General features: G+C 40.9%; 1 protein-coding gene and 1 long non-coding RNA gene across 19 annotated transcripts in view; one reads left to right on the top strand and one right to left on the bottom strand.

The window, feature by feature from the left end:
* TNIK (TRAF2 and NCK interacting kinase) overlaps window positions 1–16,337 on the bottom strand; it is a 381,117-nt gene that overhangs the window by 163,682 nt on the left and 201,098 nt on the right. The window lies entirely within an intron of this gene.
* On the top strand, window positions 9,166–13,099 carry LOC139045259 (uncharacterized). Its single transcript, XR_011503280.1, has 3 exons — window positions 9,166–9,283; window positions 10,580–10,782; window positions 12,725–13,099. It is a non-coding gene; the product is annotated as an uncharacterized lncRNA (long non-coding RNA).

Genomic DNA, 16,337 nt, shown 5'->3' with positions numbered 1-16,337 from the left:
GTAAAGAACTATGCTGATTCATGTTCCATACAAATAATTCAACACTAAATCTAAACTACTCAAGGATTATCGTGCTCTACCCTTTTCTCTCCTCCCTAAAACAAACGCAAGAGAAAAACAACGGTTTTGTCTGAAATAGCCATGGAAGCCTCAGTTCTGTTATTGCTGCTATTTTCTAAGGAACAGCAAGATGGCTTTTGAGCTGCTAGCCTGAGGCTAGCCTGGAAGAGACAGTACTTTCATTTCTAGGTCACTGAAATACACTTGTTTCCAGCAGAGCACAGAAGCAAACTGGGGTTGTGGAAAATGCAGACACTCCACCTATGATTTCCTTCCCCCACCCCCGATCCAAGGACTCACACACAGGTAGAGAGTGTTTTTAGCTGTCTGTGTTTAGCTTACATTAGATCTCATCTTTATGGAGGAAGACTTCTTCAGTTTCCTAATTGTGAGTGTGTGTCCTACCTTTGTGTTTCCACAGCATCCTAGACTAACCCCACCCCAATGATCATATCCAACACTGTGATTTCCAAAACGTGCATCATTAAGAACCATGAAAATAAATCAAATAGAAAAAAATCAGAGTGTAGAACATAGTAATGGCAGCTGTTGTTTCATGGATCAAATGTTACATTATATCTATCTCTCTGTTGTCTCTTTCTATCTATCTGTCTATTGTCATTGATGCTGAAGTGCATTACTCAGACTCTCCCTTCAAGACTGCAGCACCCATCAGGTCTCAGCCAAGGAGATCTATGGGAATTGCTCTCAGCCAAAAGAGTATTGCCCAAGGTCACACTCCCTCCTGGGGACAGCCATATCAAATTCCTTGTTGATACAAGCATATAAAGGCCCAGCTCTTGTCTTAAAGCGGGACAATTCTGAAGGACCATCTTAGCTCCTGACCTCTCCTAGGCATGGCTGACATCTTTGTTGAGACTGCATCGCAGTTAAACTCCTCTGCACAGTTCTATTTTCTTCATAGGTATAGATCCTGAGAATGCTCTCCAGTAAAATTCCTGCATGTAAATCTCCATCTCTGGGCCTGTTTCCAGGGAAACCCCACTTACGACAGTTGGTGTCAGGAACGGCCCAAGGAAACAGGCCCTAAGAGTAGCTGTGAGTGAAAACCCCATCGCTGGTGACAGGTGGCTCACTGATAGCCCCTGGGGCACCGTAGCAGTGTCACTGTCAAATGTTCACTAGTGGGGAACTGGAGTAAGATACAGGTGCAAGGGAAGACACCAGTGAGTCCAATATTGCAGACTTTTGAGAGGTCCAGAAGAAACAGTAGTTTAAAAAGATGGAATCAGATGGCTTTTGCTGAGAGACACTGATATACAAGAGAAAGACAATGAAAAGCCAAGGGTGATTAATCATCAACTAAAGGCAAAGGGTGAAAATCACAAGGGAGGTGAGGTCTGTGCATGGTCTTCAAACAAGACGGGAACATCGCTCTGCAGGCTCAGAGGGTCCAGGGCATCAGGGATTTCAAGCTTTCAGGTGCATCGACTTGTCTCCCTTCCAAGTTTCAGAGTCTCATACTCCTTCCCAATTAGGCTGGAGTTGGAGAGTCAACCTTTTCTTCTACCCTGATAATTAATTCCTGGGTCTGGTCCTCAGCTTTGTCTACCCTGAGGCTGTAGATGATAAGAGTCTTTTTAAATACTATCCAAATTTTTTGGTAAATGGATATCAGCAGCAGTCAATCTTGAGAAAGATGAGCAGGAGCTCAGACTTCTCAGGAACGAGGATCTGGGTCAGCCCAACAAGTCTGCCATATAGACCAGCCAAGATGCCAAGCAAGGGGAGGAGAAGTAAACCGGGTACTGGAGAAGGGAGACGATGAGCATCAGCTGCAACCATTAGACAATACGCAATGGTGGGGGCTTCTCCTTATAACTCTGACAAGGAAAAGAGACCAGCCAGAATACTAGAGGAGCTGTTTCCAGAACTTATTAGACAAAGCAAGTGGATCCAAGCATCACACGGGACAGACTATAGTGGACGATGTGGTGTGCCACTCAGATCCCTCCTTCAGTGCTGAGGTACTCTGAGTCTCTCTCCAGGAATTGCCCTTAGACAAAGAGAGCAGCTGGACCCAATGTCATGGTTCCTGCCTAAGGGAACGCCCCTCACCTGGAGGCAGCAAGCATTCAATGACCAGTTGATGTAGGAATATAAGAGCCTACATTGCTTATGTCAAAGTGGGACAACTTTGAAGGGTTATTCCAGCTCCAAAGCTCCTTTGTGGGATTGCCTGGGGCTTTGTCACTGCATTCAACTCCTTCTTCTGCCTAAATCTGTCTTCATTCTCTCACAGGCGTTGATCCTGAGAGCACGCCCCAAAACACTTCCTACAAGCAAATTTCTGTCCTCAAAATCTGTTTCCTAGGAAACTCAATCAAGGACTCAATCTATCTATCTATTTATCATCTATCTACCTTTCTGTCTACCTATCTATATGGGTGTTCTTGATACTAACATAACATATTTCTTACTGGATCTGAGGTGAAAATTTTTACAAAAGTTCTGACCTAGAAGACGAATAGAATAAATTAAGTGAAGCATTGGGAAGTATATTCTAGATAAAGGAAACAGCATGTTCAAAGGTCCTGTGGTATGGTTATTAGAGCATTTCAGTGACTGAAAGCAGGCCAGTGCACTGTAGTAGAGAGTAAGTATCTAGCTAGTTTATGCAGGACCTCACAGGCCAATTTGAGGAGCACCGTCTTTATCCTAAGACCATTGGGCAGCCACTCAAGAGTTTGAAGTGGTGGGGTTCAGGACAGGCCACCCCAAAGTATGCCATTTTGGCATATTAATTATTTTGAATTAAAGTTACTTAAGAAACAGCCAGTGCAAGAAGGACACTGACCCTCCCCTGTCTCCCTAAAAGCAGGAAATAAATCTCCCATGTGAAAGGTACCCTCCCTGTACCAGAAGAAAGAGCGACATCTTTATCGCCAGAGATGGGGAATTCACAGCCAAAAAGGCCGTATAAAGAAATCTTGTTACTTCTTTACTAATTTACTACTCCAAGCCTAAACCCCTTTGTCTTGTCAATTCTTCACAAATTTGTTGTTTCCTTGTTTAAAAGGTATAAAAACTGCCTGCTTTGGTCACTTCTTTGAGTCTCATATTTCTATGAGCTCCCATACATATGAAATTAAATTTGGTTTTCTCCTGTTAATCTGTCTCATTTCAATTTAATTATTACCCAAAGAACCCAGAAGGGAAGAAAGGAAAAGGTTTCCTCTCCTACAGAACCAAGAGTGCAAAGTCATCAAGTTTGCATTTGAAAAGATCACTCCAGGGACAGGTCAGAGAATAGAGGAAACCAGCAAAGACAGAAGAATAACACTTACAATGCTACTTAGTAATCCAGATGAGAGATGATGGCAACTTGGACTAGGATGGAGGTAATGGAGAAGGTGAGAAGCGGATACAGTCAAGAGATATTCAGGAGGTCAAATCATCAAGACTTGGGAATGGATTGAATATATATTTAACCTGTGCCTCCCACAGTGATGGGCACAGCAGGGATAAACAACAGACTGAATGAAGTAGCAAGATTTGAGGGTTGTATTCAAGTTTTTGGTCAACACCATCCATATGTCCACATCGGTTTCTCCCATTCCCCCCTATTTCTATCCAGGCACAAAGTATATAGGAGCAGATGGGGTGATTGCGAGCAGGATTTACTGTAGCCCTCTCTTATCCAAGGAGGATACATTCCAAGACCCCAGTGGATGCCTGAAACCTGGGATAGTACTGAACCCCATAGAGACTATGTTTTTTCCTAACTAATGGCCTAACAGGCAGGTAGTGTATACAGCATGGATATGCTGGGCAAGAGGATGATTCACGACCTGAGTGGGACAGAGTGGGGCAGCACAAGATTTCATTATGCTACTCAGAAGAGCATACAATTTAAAACTTATGAATTGTCTATTTCTGGAATTTTCCATTTAATATTTTCAGACCACAGTTGGCCAGCTGAATTTAGTGGATGAAGCTCCTTTAAACTCTATAGAGAGGCCAATTGACTTCCCCTTTCCACACATCACAGATACCAGAAGTTGGTTTTAGCTTTCCCACTGAGCTATAAGGATGAGAGTGAAGGGAACTCTGATTTAGCACCCACAGTTCAGGTTAAAGCCTAGTTAAGCCCACCAATCCAGATGTCTTCAGGAATGCTGCCTTTCTTTGACAGAAGGTGCCTTGACGCAAAGAGGTGGACAGGACAACCTTATGAAAAGACTCCAAAGATCCTTAGATCCAGGAGCATGAATGTTCACAGAATATACTTGGCACAGTGTCTACTCCTAGGGTTTGCCCAGGTTAAATGGGGCCTCTATTTTTCCGTGATTTGCATGTGCCACTCATCAGTAGTGATACCGACCCTGATACGTTTCCCTACATTAAACTCAACATATATGGGGTTAAAACCAAAACACTCTTTCCCTGCTTACTCCCTGGCTTCCTGGCTCCAGAATCCACTATCCTCCATGGAGACAGACACCACCAAGGACAAGCACCTGGATTCATTATCTCCTCCCTGCCAAGAGATACAGGCTGGTGGGAACGCTCCGACCAGCAAGGCTATATGCTCTGCCTCCCCTACCTAAAACCCCAAATAAAAACCCTTCCTTTTAGCTTTTTGGGGAGTTTGGGATTTCAGCATTAGCTGCCCTCTCTCCTTGCTCAGCACTGTGCAATAATAAAATTACCACTTTCTTCCACTACCCCCAGTGTCAAAGATTGGCTTGCTGTGCAACGGGTGAGTGAACTCACTTCAGATTCAATATCAGTAGCTTAAAAAGTCTTGCTCTCCATATCTACAGAGCTGTGTATTCAGCCATCACTGTTCCCAGACTTGTGGCAAAGATGAAGCAAGGTACCGATAGAGGACAGTTCCCAAGCAACAGCTCTCCATCTCAACACCACTCCCTGTGAATTCCTCCGCTTGGCACCTCTGAGAGGCAGAAAATGGACTGTTTTCAAGATTGTTCAGGGCTGGGCCAGCTGAGGACTGAGGCTTGCTCACAGACAAGGAGTGGGGAAGAAAGACTGTGTCTTGTTTTTCTTTGTTAGAAATTAGGATTTCTCTGTCTTGATGGCAGCCAGTTTGGCTTACTTTATAAATCAAAAGGGATGATTAAAGGAAAAAATCCAATAGTGACAATTTTTAGCAGATAATAGTTAATCTATGCAGATTCCATGGCAGGGAGCCTAATGTCTGTACCCAGGAAAGGCATGCACAGCTGAAGTGACAGCAGTGACAAGGCAGACAGGCTGTAGGGTGATGTGAGCTCAAAAACGTGGCAGAATCAGTCTCTTGGCCATGGCCTTAGGCCAAGAACGCATTTCCCAGTAACCTCCTCTCTTAACCCAAAAACTGAGCACAAAACCAAAGATCTGACTGGCTCTGGCTTAATTTATGCCACAGAATTACCAGAACCATTGGTGGCTTTCATGTATTAACTTCTGGGAAGATTAGTCCTCCAGAAATTTGAACCCCTCAGATGTGGGGGTTCGAAGGATGGGGACAGAATACGCACATGCAGCCAACTCCTCACCCTCCTCAATATTCTACCCCTCCCACCCAGCCCCTCAGCCTTCCCTATCTCCCCAGTCCTGGTGACAGAGATGGCATTTAAAAGCCCTGGTTCCTGGACACCAGGCCAGGATGAAATTTATGCTCAACTTCAGTAGAAGGAGAAAAATAAGAACCCTTTGGCAATTTTTTTCAGAAAGCCAGAGATTCAACTTAAGCAGGCTTCTTTAAGATTTTTGGTGTAAAAATGTCCATTAATGAAATGTTCTTAATGTTTCAAAAGTAAAAGTAAACAACCCTATGTTGGATCCCAGCGGTTGTTTTCGTTTTTTATTGGGGGTGGCTGGGTGAGATTTTAGTACTCTATGACATCTGAGAGTCCAGGCACAGTGTTTGAAAATACATAGGTATGGTACCGTAGAGAGGTCAGTAATCCCCCGAAGATACACAGAGAAACTGTTCTTCATGCAGTCTATAAAAGTGAAATGTAACAGCATACAGCTCTTGATAGCTTACAATAGGCGGGGTGAATTGTATTGGAACCAACTTCTCTCCTCTGAGTTCCCTTACTCCCTGTCACCTTGAGACTGTCAGTTTGTCAGGCACATGGCTTCTGCACGCTGGAACCAAGAACTCCTCAAAGGCAAGGACTCTGCCTTACGTCTGTTTACCCTCTGATGTTGCCTAGGACAGGGTCTTGCAGAGTAGGTGCTAAATAAGGCTGGGAAACATGGAGTTCCCGGACCTGGCGGACCTCATAAACTGCCTCAAATCATAGTCAACAGAGAGACTCCAGTGATCCATCATGGCTTAACCTGGGAGAAGCTTGAGATAATCTGAGGAAATGCAGACTTTTAAAAGTGGTAGAAAGCTTTTTCTCTTAAGAAATAAGGAACTATAAGAACGGCTCATGGTATCGTAACTGGAGGAAAAAGCCATATGGTCTAACGCGTGTTTTGCTGAAGAAGATTCTGCTTTTGCTTTCTTTTCCAAGCGTTAACTAACACACTGGGTCACCGGAGTGAGCCCGGAGGCTTGAGCAGATGGGGGCATCTGCATTTCACAGTTTACCTGAGGAAAGGGTCAGGGAGAGAAGGATACAGCAAGAGAGAAGTAAGGCCCAGACAGTGCCCTGCTCAGGTTCCTCCATCTCTGCCTCCCCTTTTCCTGAGAGAATACTAACTGGAGGCAGGACTGTTCCTGCTGTTCTTGGAGAAGGACAGCTCATTTTTTCAGACTTTGAATCAATAGCTCCCTCTCTATGGACTACTTTAGGAGGCGACTCTGTCTTCCCCTCAGGACCTCAAGCAGACACTCTGCTCACTCCATCCATCCCAGCTCCCAGCAGCAGATTAAGAAGATATATGATGTCCTCTCCCCAGGCCTGCAGAGGTTTGTCAGTTACAGCCAGATACTGGCCCCTCTGGTCAGAAATTTACAACCACGTGGGCGGGAGTGGGTGGGGCTGGCTTGGCACCATAGGCAACTGTGCAAAGATAAATAATAATAATAATGATAAAAAGGCAGTGCTGCATTTCATTTCACCTAATTTATGGCTTCAATAGGAAGCCAGTCTACCCACGGTTCTGTCTCGGTCACTTAATAACAGAATGTCTGTGGCAGCAGCAAAAGCAGGTCTGGAAGCTTGGAGCTAAGGGGGAAGAGAAAGGATAGCACTGGTGTGATGAGAAATAACAAAGGGAAGGGACCACAGTGTTCCCAGCTATCATTCTTGGGGTGGCAGGAACACAAATAGGGACCCATTTGACTCTTTCTCAGGGCTCATGATGAATAAACCCTCTCCCACAGTGTCCTCAAACCTCCAGAAGTTTTAATTAAAACAAAAGAAATGTCAGCAGGATAAGCACTGGAATATAATTAGGGCACACCAAATCTAAAGTAATATGGGGAAAAAAGACTAGTAATGAAAGGGAAGCTTTCCTGTTCTAACTGAATCCCAGCTCTGTTGCTGACACAAAAATCAATTTCAATAGGCTTTAGTTGTATCTGAGCAGGAATGCAGGCGACAGATGAAATTTAGTGAGCAATCTCCTGCAGTCATACTGATTCCCATGAAAAAAGACTACAGTGAGCACTCCCAACCAAATGCCCCTGTAAGAACTCTGTAAGAAGGTATGTGCTGTGTGTGTGTATAGATATAGGTATAGACATATACATATATGGATGCAGATAAAGATTTGGGGAAGATGGAATTTTAAACAATTATATAATTTTTATCCTTAAAAAATGTAGTTCAAGTTTCTACCTCACACCTTAAGCGGCAATTTTGGCTTCACCCCCAGGAGATATTTGGGGATGTCTGGGGACATTTTTTGATTGTTACAACTGCTGCTACTGATACCTAGTGAGTAGAGGCCAGAGATGCTACTAAACCTTCTATAGTACACAGGACATTCCCCTCCCCCAACAAAGAATTATTGGGCCCAAAACTGGGGTCAATGGGGGCCAAGATTGACAAACCCTGCTTTAAAAGAATTTGACATTTAATAGGTGCTCAATAAATGCTGAATTCTACTAAATGTCATATACCCCAGAGGCACTAAGGTTACAAAGATCAAAAGATAAGGTCTTGCCCTCAGGGATCTCTGGAGGGAGGTGGGTATTGTTCTTTCTTGGCTTAGCAGCATTTACTAGTGAGGGGCATATTTCTCAAATTCCAACACCCATGGCCTTTTAAAACACAGGCAATATCCAATGGCCCATAAGACCACTTTCCATCTGGTTTTTGTATATGTAAGAGGCCAATTACAAGATCTTCACTGTCTCCTAATGAAGTAGCATTTTCTAAATTAAAAAAAAACTGATAAAGTAGTATTGGGGCCAAATAAAATTTGGTTTATGATATTTAGACACAGAGGTATAATTTTGCCAATTACATTAATTTTGGAAAGCTATTCTATTTTCATTTCTCAACAATTTTTAGATCTTCTCAACAACTCTTTATAGAGTGTGTGTGTGTGTGTGTGTGTGTGTGTGTGTGTATGTTTCTTTCCATCCTTTCAAATGTTGAGTTATAGTTTTCAACGATTGGCAGCGCGATTCAGGAATACATTATTTTGTTTGATTAAAATATAAATCATGATGAAACTTTATGCTTAAAACATAGGGGTCAACTATATGAGAATAAAGGTGTTTGCCTTTATCCAACATAAGTTCTCCAAATAAAGGGAAATAGGAAATCTTGTCATTGCTGTAACTGATCTGTTTCTCAGAAATAAGGAAAGCAGAATTCAATTTTTTTAGAAAGAATAAGATGAGCAACATTATTCTATATTAGTGACAACCATTCACCACCTTTTAGGTACTTGAGGATTAAAGAATTCAAGTTTCTCAGAAGGGGCCAAGGAATAGCATCCAAATATGGATCTTGCACAGCGCAGGAAATGATTACGGCATAGCACTGGTTCCACCTGCAATAGTGGAAGACCCAGATCTCTGCAAAGCTGCAAATCTCTCTGCCCCCAAACACAAGTCCTCTGTGTCAGCACAGACTGCATTACAATAGTGCTTTCCAAGCCAAGGCCTGCAAATCGTTCTTTGGGTAAGAAGGCGAAGAGGACAAAAAGGACATTTGAAAACTGAAAGCCATTTTATAAATGCAGGACAGCTCTTACATATTCATAATCTTTCAAAGTGGTGGCAACACAGGCTACAGCAATTTGTCAGCAAACACATCCATCCCCTGGAAGCTCGCTGCTAGGAGTAAGTACTCACATGCCTCTCAGTAACCTATACCCTCCCTCTGAAAACAATCCTGAGGATAATTTAGTCAGAAATCTTGGGGGAGGAGACGTGGGCGAAATATGATGATACCCTGAGAAAGAACGAGGGCTCTTTTAAATAAATGTGACCTGCACCAAGCTCTAGGCAGGCTGGAATGGGTGGGTAGCTGACTAGTTAGTGAATGCATTGATTCACAGCTAAATTTAGCTGCAATCCAACTGTGACCTGTCAGGTAGCTTCCTCTCAAGGAGGGCGCGAGGTTTCCCGGATGCCAGTGAAATTCTTCTCTCCCATCAGTTTCATGCCTCTGGCTTGGACTGACTGTTGGGGACTGTGAGAAGGGCAAGGACAGCATCTTGCTGACTTTTCTGACAATCTTCTCTTCTCAAGCAGGAATTTCCCCTAGGCTAGGAGAGAATCACCCATCTGTGCTGGAGCCTGGCAAGCAGTACAGATGGGTGTGGAAGAGGAAAGGAGGAGGTGTGAGGTGCCCATGTGTGATTTACTGGGTCTAGAGTTACTTTTGGTCTATAGTTTCCTTATCTGTAAAACGGGTATAAAATAATAAGGATTAAATTAATATATATGAAAACACTTGGTATAGTGCCTGGGTAAATGATGATGACATTGCAGTGTTTTTGGTGTTATTATGAGGTCTATTTCTGACCTCATCTCCTGCTTTCCCCTGACTCCCCTCCCTTACTCACACACTCCCGGCACAGCGCCCTCTCCGTTTCCTCCAACATGCTTTTACACTTCTCCTCTTGCTCTGCTTGCCTGCTTGCTTCCTTCAAATCTTGACTCAAACATCACCTTCTCCAGGAGTCCTTTCCTGGCCATCCTGTCTAAAATTTCCACTCTGTCTGAACTCCTACTGTCCTCCTTCCCTGCTTTATCATTACCTAACAAATCACATGTTTTACTTCTTTATCATGTACATTGGACATCTCTCTCTAGAATGGAGGCATCCTGAGGGCAAGCATATCTCTTGTCTTGTTCGTTACTCTATCTTCTGTAGCAGATCCATGAGCACTCAATCGATACGTGCTGTAAGAATGAGTTCCCAACCTCCCTGTGGAAACACTTTTTTAAGTCCCTCTGCCTTGTTTTAAAAAATTATAGCATCTCTTATTTGAAGGCATAACAGCTGATAGAACAAGGACAGTCATCAAATGAGGAAACTGAGGCTCAGAGAAGTAAGTGGTTTTTTGTTTGTTTGTTTTTATATATATATTTTTAAATTTTATTATTTTTTTTTCCTTTTTCTCCCCAAAGCCCCCCAGTACATAGTTGTATATTCTTCGTTGTGGGTCCTCCTAGTTGTGGCATGTGGGACGCTGTCTCAGCGTGGTCTGATGAGCAGTGCCATGTCCGCGCCCAGGATTCGAACCAACGAAACACTGGGCCGCCTGCAGCGGAACACGCGAACTTAAGCACTCGGCCACGGGGCCAGCCCCAGAGAATCAAGTGTTTTGCAGGTCAGATTTTCCTTTCAGATCAGCCTTGCACATAAGTAAACCAAGTAAGAATGGATCGTCTCCCACTTTTTTAATTCTATTTAAAATTCTTCCTAAAGTGTAAAGGGTAAGGAACAGAGCTCTAAATTAAAATGCCTGACAATCAGAGCATATTTTGTCTAAGAAGATTTGTGTAATTATATGTAATTGTTTTATTTAAATATTAGCAACATGGCTTGAAAAATTATATGATGTAGAGTACTGAAAAGCTATAAAGTATAGAAGTAGAAGTGAATGCATCTTCAAATTTATATTCCTGCCAGCAGCAGCCAACAGATCAACTTTACAGATAGCAATTAAGGATGAAGCTGTGCTTTTTGAACCAGAGAACGTTTGATAACCTTTCTTTGACATAAATGTGGAAAGATGGAGCTGGTAACTTTGCCCGAACCTTTCAGACCTCCATCAGCTAAGGTCACCTGCACAAAAGAATGAAGAATTGCCTTTCCTTCCTCCTCTTCCTTTCCTTCCTCATTTCCAGTTGTGCAATGTGTGTTGGCATATGGCCAAAGACTCAAATCTCAGGTCTAATTTAAACTTAGTTGCCAGGACCTGATTTCTATCACCTGGGGCCTTAGGGACTCGCCTGCTATCCAAAAGATCAGTGTCAATTTATGTTTCTTTGGCATTTAACCCAGCAATCTTGTGTTTACAATGTTAATGGTTTATTTCATTGGTAGCTTCTGTCTTTAGAAAGGAAAGGAAGAAAATCAAAATGGTGCTCATTTAAGCAACTAAGGGGACTGAGAGTTTTTAGTATTAAAATATACCTTAGGATATCTCAGGTATCCAGAAAATTTGTCTCAGATTTAAGAAACCATTATATGATAGTAATTTAATGCCAATAATAATACAATGTATTAATTACTCATTGATGCACATTCAACAGTTTATAGATCTGACTATTGAAAAATACATAAGAATTGTACATATGTTTTAAAAGCTTGGATTATACTTTTTTAAACACATCATGTTTCTGATTTTACATTTTTAAATTTTTTTTTATATCTTTTTGAGAAGAATACATTTTAGAAAACAAATTCAGAAGCCATGAAAAAAATCTTTGGAAGATAGTATATACGGTAAAGCTGAAGGAGTAAAAATATATAGATGCTATTCAGAATTTGATCAGTTTTCAATTTTTCAGTAAGGCTCTAGGCAAATCTCTTCAACTTTTCATGTATTTTATAAAGAAGAGAAATAGAAATACTTGCTATGCCTGTTTTCCTTTACAGAACAAAAATGCAAACAGGAGCAACCAGATAGAATGAGTTCTTATGACTCATCTTATTGAGTCAACATTTCATTGTGTTATTCAGGACAACTTCCAACAGAGTTGTCTAACCTTGACAATTTCTGCTCAGGGACTCACAACATATCATAAATACAATCAGTACAATATTCCACTATTAAGCAAAATGAGTCAATAAAAAACTTTCCAAAAGGCACCATTTGTATAAATTGAAATGAATATTAGTGCACATTGGAATGTGGTCAAGTTTTTACAAAGAAAGTTCTTAGGAAAAAAATCTAATTTCACCTAAAGTGGGCATAATAATTCTAAGACTAAAAACACCTTCTTACCTTAGTCATAAGTCACATTGTTTGTTACACAACTCTGAGAAACACCATTCCCATTCTTTTCTATATGAATGGAATTTCCTGGAATTGAACAATATGGCAGCCCTGTTAAGTAACATTTAAATTCACAGGCTACTTACTGAGCATCTGTTATATATATAAAGCACTGTGTCTATCTCTGAGGGGTCTGGACAATAATAATCGTAATTATTAAAAGTCTTAAAATTTCTTGCACTAGTTTAAATATCAGTTTAATAGATTTTACTCCTAAAGAAGATTTATAAAAATATGGAGTTTTCCCCCCTATTTGTTTCATTTTCAGAGGCTTCCTCAAGTCGTGGCATCTTATTTTGAAAAGGACACCATTAGAAAGAAAATCTCTAATACATGTGGTCCTTACAAGACAGAATAATTACCTTAAAGAAAATAGCAAGAAAGAAATCCACCTTATCTCATTGAGAGAGAACCATTTTTATTAGATCCGGAATATTCTTCCCTAATTTACTTTGCAAGGTCCTCCAAGAACAACCTTATTGCAGAAAAAAATTGAAGAGGATTGAGATTTTAGAGAGGCTGTTTTGTTAAGGCCATGATAACAATTTTAACTTTGTGGTAGTGCTATGCTATTCTCAGCAAAGATACTCTTTTACTCAAATAATCAACATTATAATAATTCTCAAATATACTCACTTATCCCAAAAAAAACAAAGCTTTTCTCAAAGAGTTTAAAAAAAAGGAACTTCCTACCTTCCCAATCTATATTTAGCAATACAAAATCACCCTCTAGTCTGGTCACATACTATTTCTGCCAAAGCTTTAGGTGAAGAAACTATTAAGAAAAATATATGATTCAACTTGAAATTTAATGTACTGGCCTCTGTGCTACAAAGGTCACATGGAAATGAACTTTATGATTATATTTTATTAATCAACACACCCATATTTGATATACTTCACTTACTTGAAAAATTAATTCAGTGGCAATAGGATAACAACAACTTACTGATTCTCTCTCTATATGTCTTAGGTGCTTGTCTAAAGAGACCTGAAATTACTATGCAATTATGAAAAAGGAAGTTAGAAAGATTTTTATAAGCTTCTTAACTATTTTGCATTTAACTACACCAATAATTATTTATGAACAATTTCTTTCTAGATTACAAAGATTTTCAGATACTCTTAGGAAATATAGTATTAAAGCAAGTGACTTGGAAAAGGAAGTAAGAATGAAAGGAGGCAGGAGTTCAGATCTGTTGAACTTCTTCCATCGTACACAAAGGAGCCAGTAGTGTAGGGATTGGGGTCCTACAAAACGAAGACCACAGACTTCTACTCTTCAACGCTGCACTTAGGTAAAGACTGTAATTAACATAAACTTTACAACCTAAATTGAAGTTAGAGAAGTTAGAGGATCCTGTGAGAGTGATCTGAAGGATCTGGGGAAGGATGTCAACACATTTATAATATCACAAGCTAAGGAACAGGCCAAGGAAAAAATACAATAGCAGACATTAACTAGAGAAATGTCACTAGAACAGTTGATCACCTTTTTATATTAAAAATAAAAGAAACAATAGATTTAAGCCACAATTTAAAATTTTTAATTTTCATATAAAGTATATTTGTGAAGGTGATTAAAGGGTCTGAGTTACCTGTGAAAGTTGGGACATCGTTTTAAGATACTTTTATGGCAATAGAATTAGATCCTCAAGATTTTGGTATGACGAAGATATTATAGTACTACATAATGGAAGAGGGGAAGGCTAGATTAGATGTTAAAAATCTGATTGGTGATTTTTAAAGATTATACATTTCTTTCCCATAGATAATCTCATTTGCTTTGGATAACTTTCCTCTGAAGACCTACTCTAATACATATATGAATGAAATGCTATTTTTTGCCCTCATGGAACAGTCACAGCTTTCCTTTAACATTTTTAATATTGTGAATATTTTAATTTAAGTAAATGAACATCAAGTCCTGTCAGAAATAGTACGAAAAAGAGAATTGGAGGTGGGAGCAGAGGTAGGTGTTTGTAGGGCAGCCTTGAAACATAAAGGAAGCAAAGGCAAGGAAAGCTGGATTGTGGACGTCAGGTAGAGGGCAAAGAGCTGTGTGTGCGAATGAGACAGAAGATGTTGCGGAAGAGGTTAACGAAGCCAGGTCAGCCTATTCCGCCACATTCTGGATATCACAGGCAGAGCTAATCCTGTGCACTGGGAAAGGCGTTCGGAAACGCATACTAGGCTACTCTGAGCTGAACTTGCTTAGATATACATCACCCAACTCTTCCCATGTCCAATGAAAAGGTACATCTTTGAGACAACAGTGGAAACTAAGAGGACTCTACAGCTGTGAGTAATAAATTAGACCCCACGGAAGACTTGGATTGGAGAAGCAAAGAAAATGTCTTCATATTCACACTTCAAAACAAGACAGACTCTAATCACCTCAGTAAAAATAAGGGGACTGGAAATAATAAACAGTATGTGGCAATCACAGCTGGTAAGTGAAAATTATTATTAATAGCTAACGCCTACTTAGTGCTTACTATATCAGGCATTGTTTTAAGCATTTTACATATATTAACTCATCATTACAAACTATGAGGTAGGTCTTCTTCTTATTATTATTATCCTCATCTTACAGACAAGGAAATTAAGGCACAAATAAGCTAAATGACTTATCCAAAATATCTGTTATTTAAGATACGTGCTTCCTGTTGGTGTTCATTTACTGCATTTTCAGCAAACAAAAAATATTTTGCAGGGTTTTCAGGAATTTACTTGCAACCTTAGTCTTTCCAGCACTAGTTTCTCTCCCAAAATGTTTTCAGAAAGTCTCAGCTTGAGAAACTATTATGATGGACAGATGCCCAAATATAACAGAGAATAGGAGCTAGAATAGCCCACTCAGACAGGTCTGGGCAGGAATGGTAGTGAAGGAGGACCTAAATTCAGTACTAAATGATCAAAGGAACTCGATCAGGAGAAGGACAGGGAAGGGCATTTAAGGCACTGAGCATAAAGGTCAACGTATTAGGAAGAGCCAGAATCTGTGTATGGCTGTGACATCATATGTGTATGGAAAACAGCACAAAATAAGGTTGAAGAAGTAGACAGGGTCCCAATCAAGAAGAGCTTGCCACGTCATGCTAAGGAATATGACATTAAAAGGGTTTATGCAGGGAGTTACAGGATCAGATTGGATTCCAGAGAGGACACCCTGTCACTATCTTCTACACCCCTTCCCCGCCTCCCCATCCACTACCATTAGCTCCAAGATTGCAGTTCATCCATCTCCCACCAAGATTCAGAGACTATTGAACAGTCAAGGTCTGAAAAAAAGTCCGTGGCAGAGAGGAGAATGGATCCAAGGAATAAAGAAGCAGTAGAATCAACAGGACTTTTATATGGGGTGTTGGAGAACTGAGAGAAAAGAACCCTAGGAAGAAGCTGACATTTTCAGGGCGTACATCTGGGTGGATAAGCGTTCCATTGGTTGAGACAGAAGACTCAGGGGAAAACATGAAGAGGGAGCAGGTGACTTTAGTTTGGGACATAAAAGGTTTTCAGGGGCCTGATGGACATCCAGACACGTGTGTCCTGTAGGCAGCCCAGTGGAGGGAGCTAAGCTGGTCTTATGGAGACAGAAGGACTCACAAAGGACACTAAGAAAAAACAGCCAGATGGTGGGAAAAGAGAAAGTCCAATGTCAATGGAAATCAAAGAAGGAGGAAAAAAGAGGAAGGAGAAAATTTCAGAAAAGAGGGTATAAGGAGTTTCAAAAAGGAGGGTATAGTCAGAAGCAGACGCTACAGGAGACCAAGTGAAATAAGAACTGAGACGGGCTCATTCAGTCTGGCAATTATGAGGCCCCGGGGGATGGAAGCAGGGATTAGGAGCCAGAGATAGAAACTGAATTGTACAGAAGG

The sequence above is a fragment of the Equus asinus genome, chromosome 5 (assembly GCF_041296235.1).
Source record: "Equus asinus isolate D_3611 breed Donkey chromosome 5, EquAss-T2T_v2, whole genome shotgun sequence".
In the NCBI taxonomy this organism is placed as follows: Eukaryota; Metazoa; Chordata; class Mammalia; order Perissodactyla; family Equidae; genus Equus; species Equus asinus.
The sequence above is the reverse complement of the archived record's forward strand: the minus strand, read 5'-3'. Positions and strand labels throughout refer to the sequence as shown.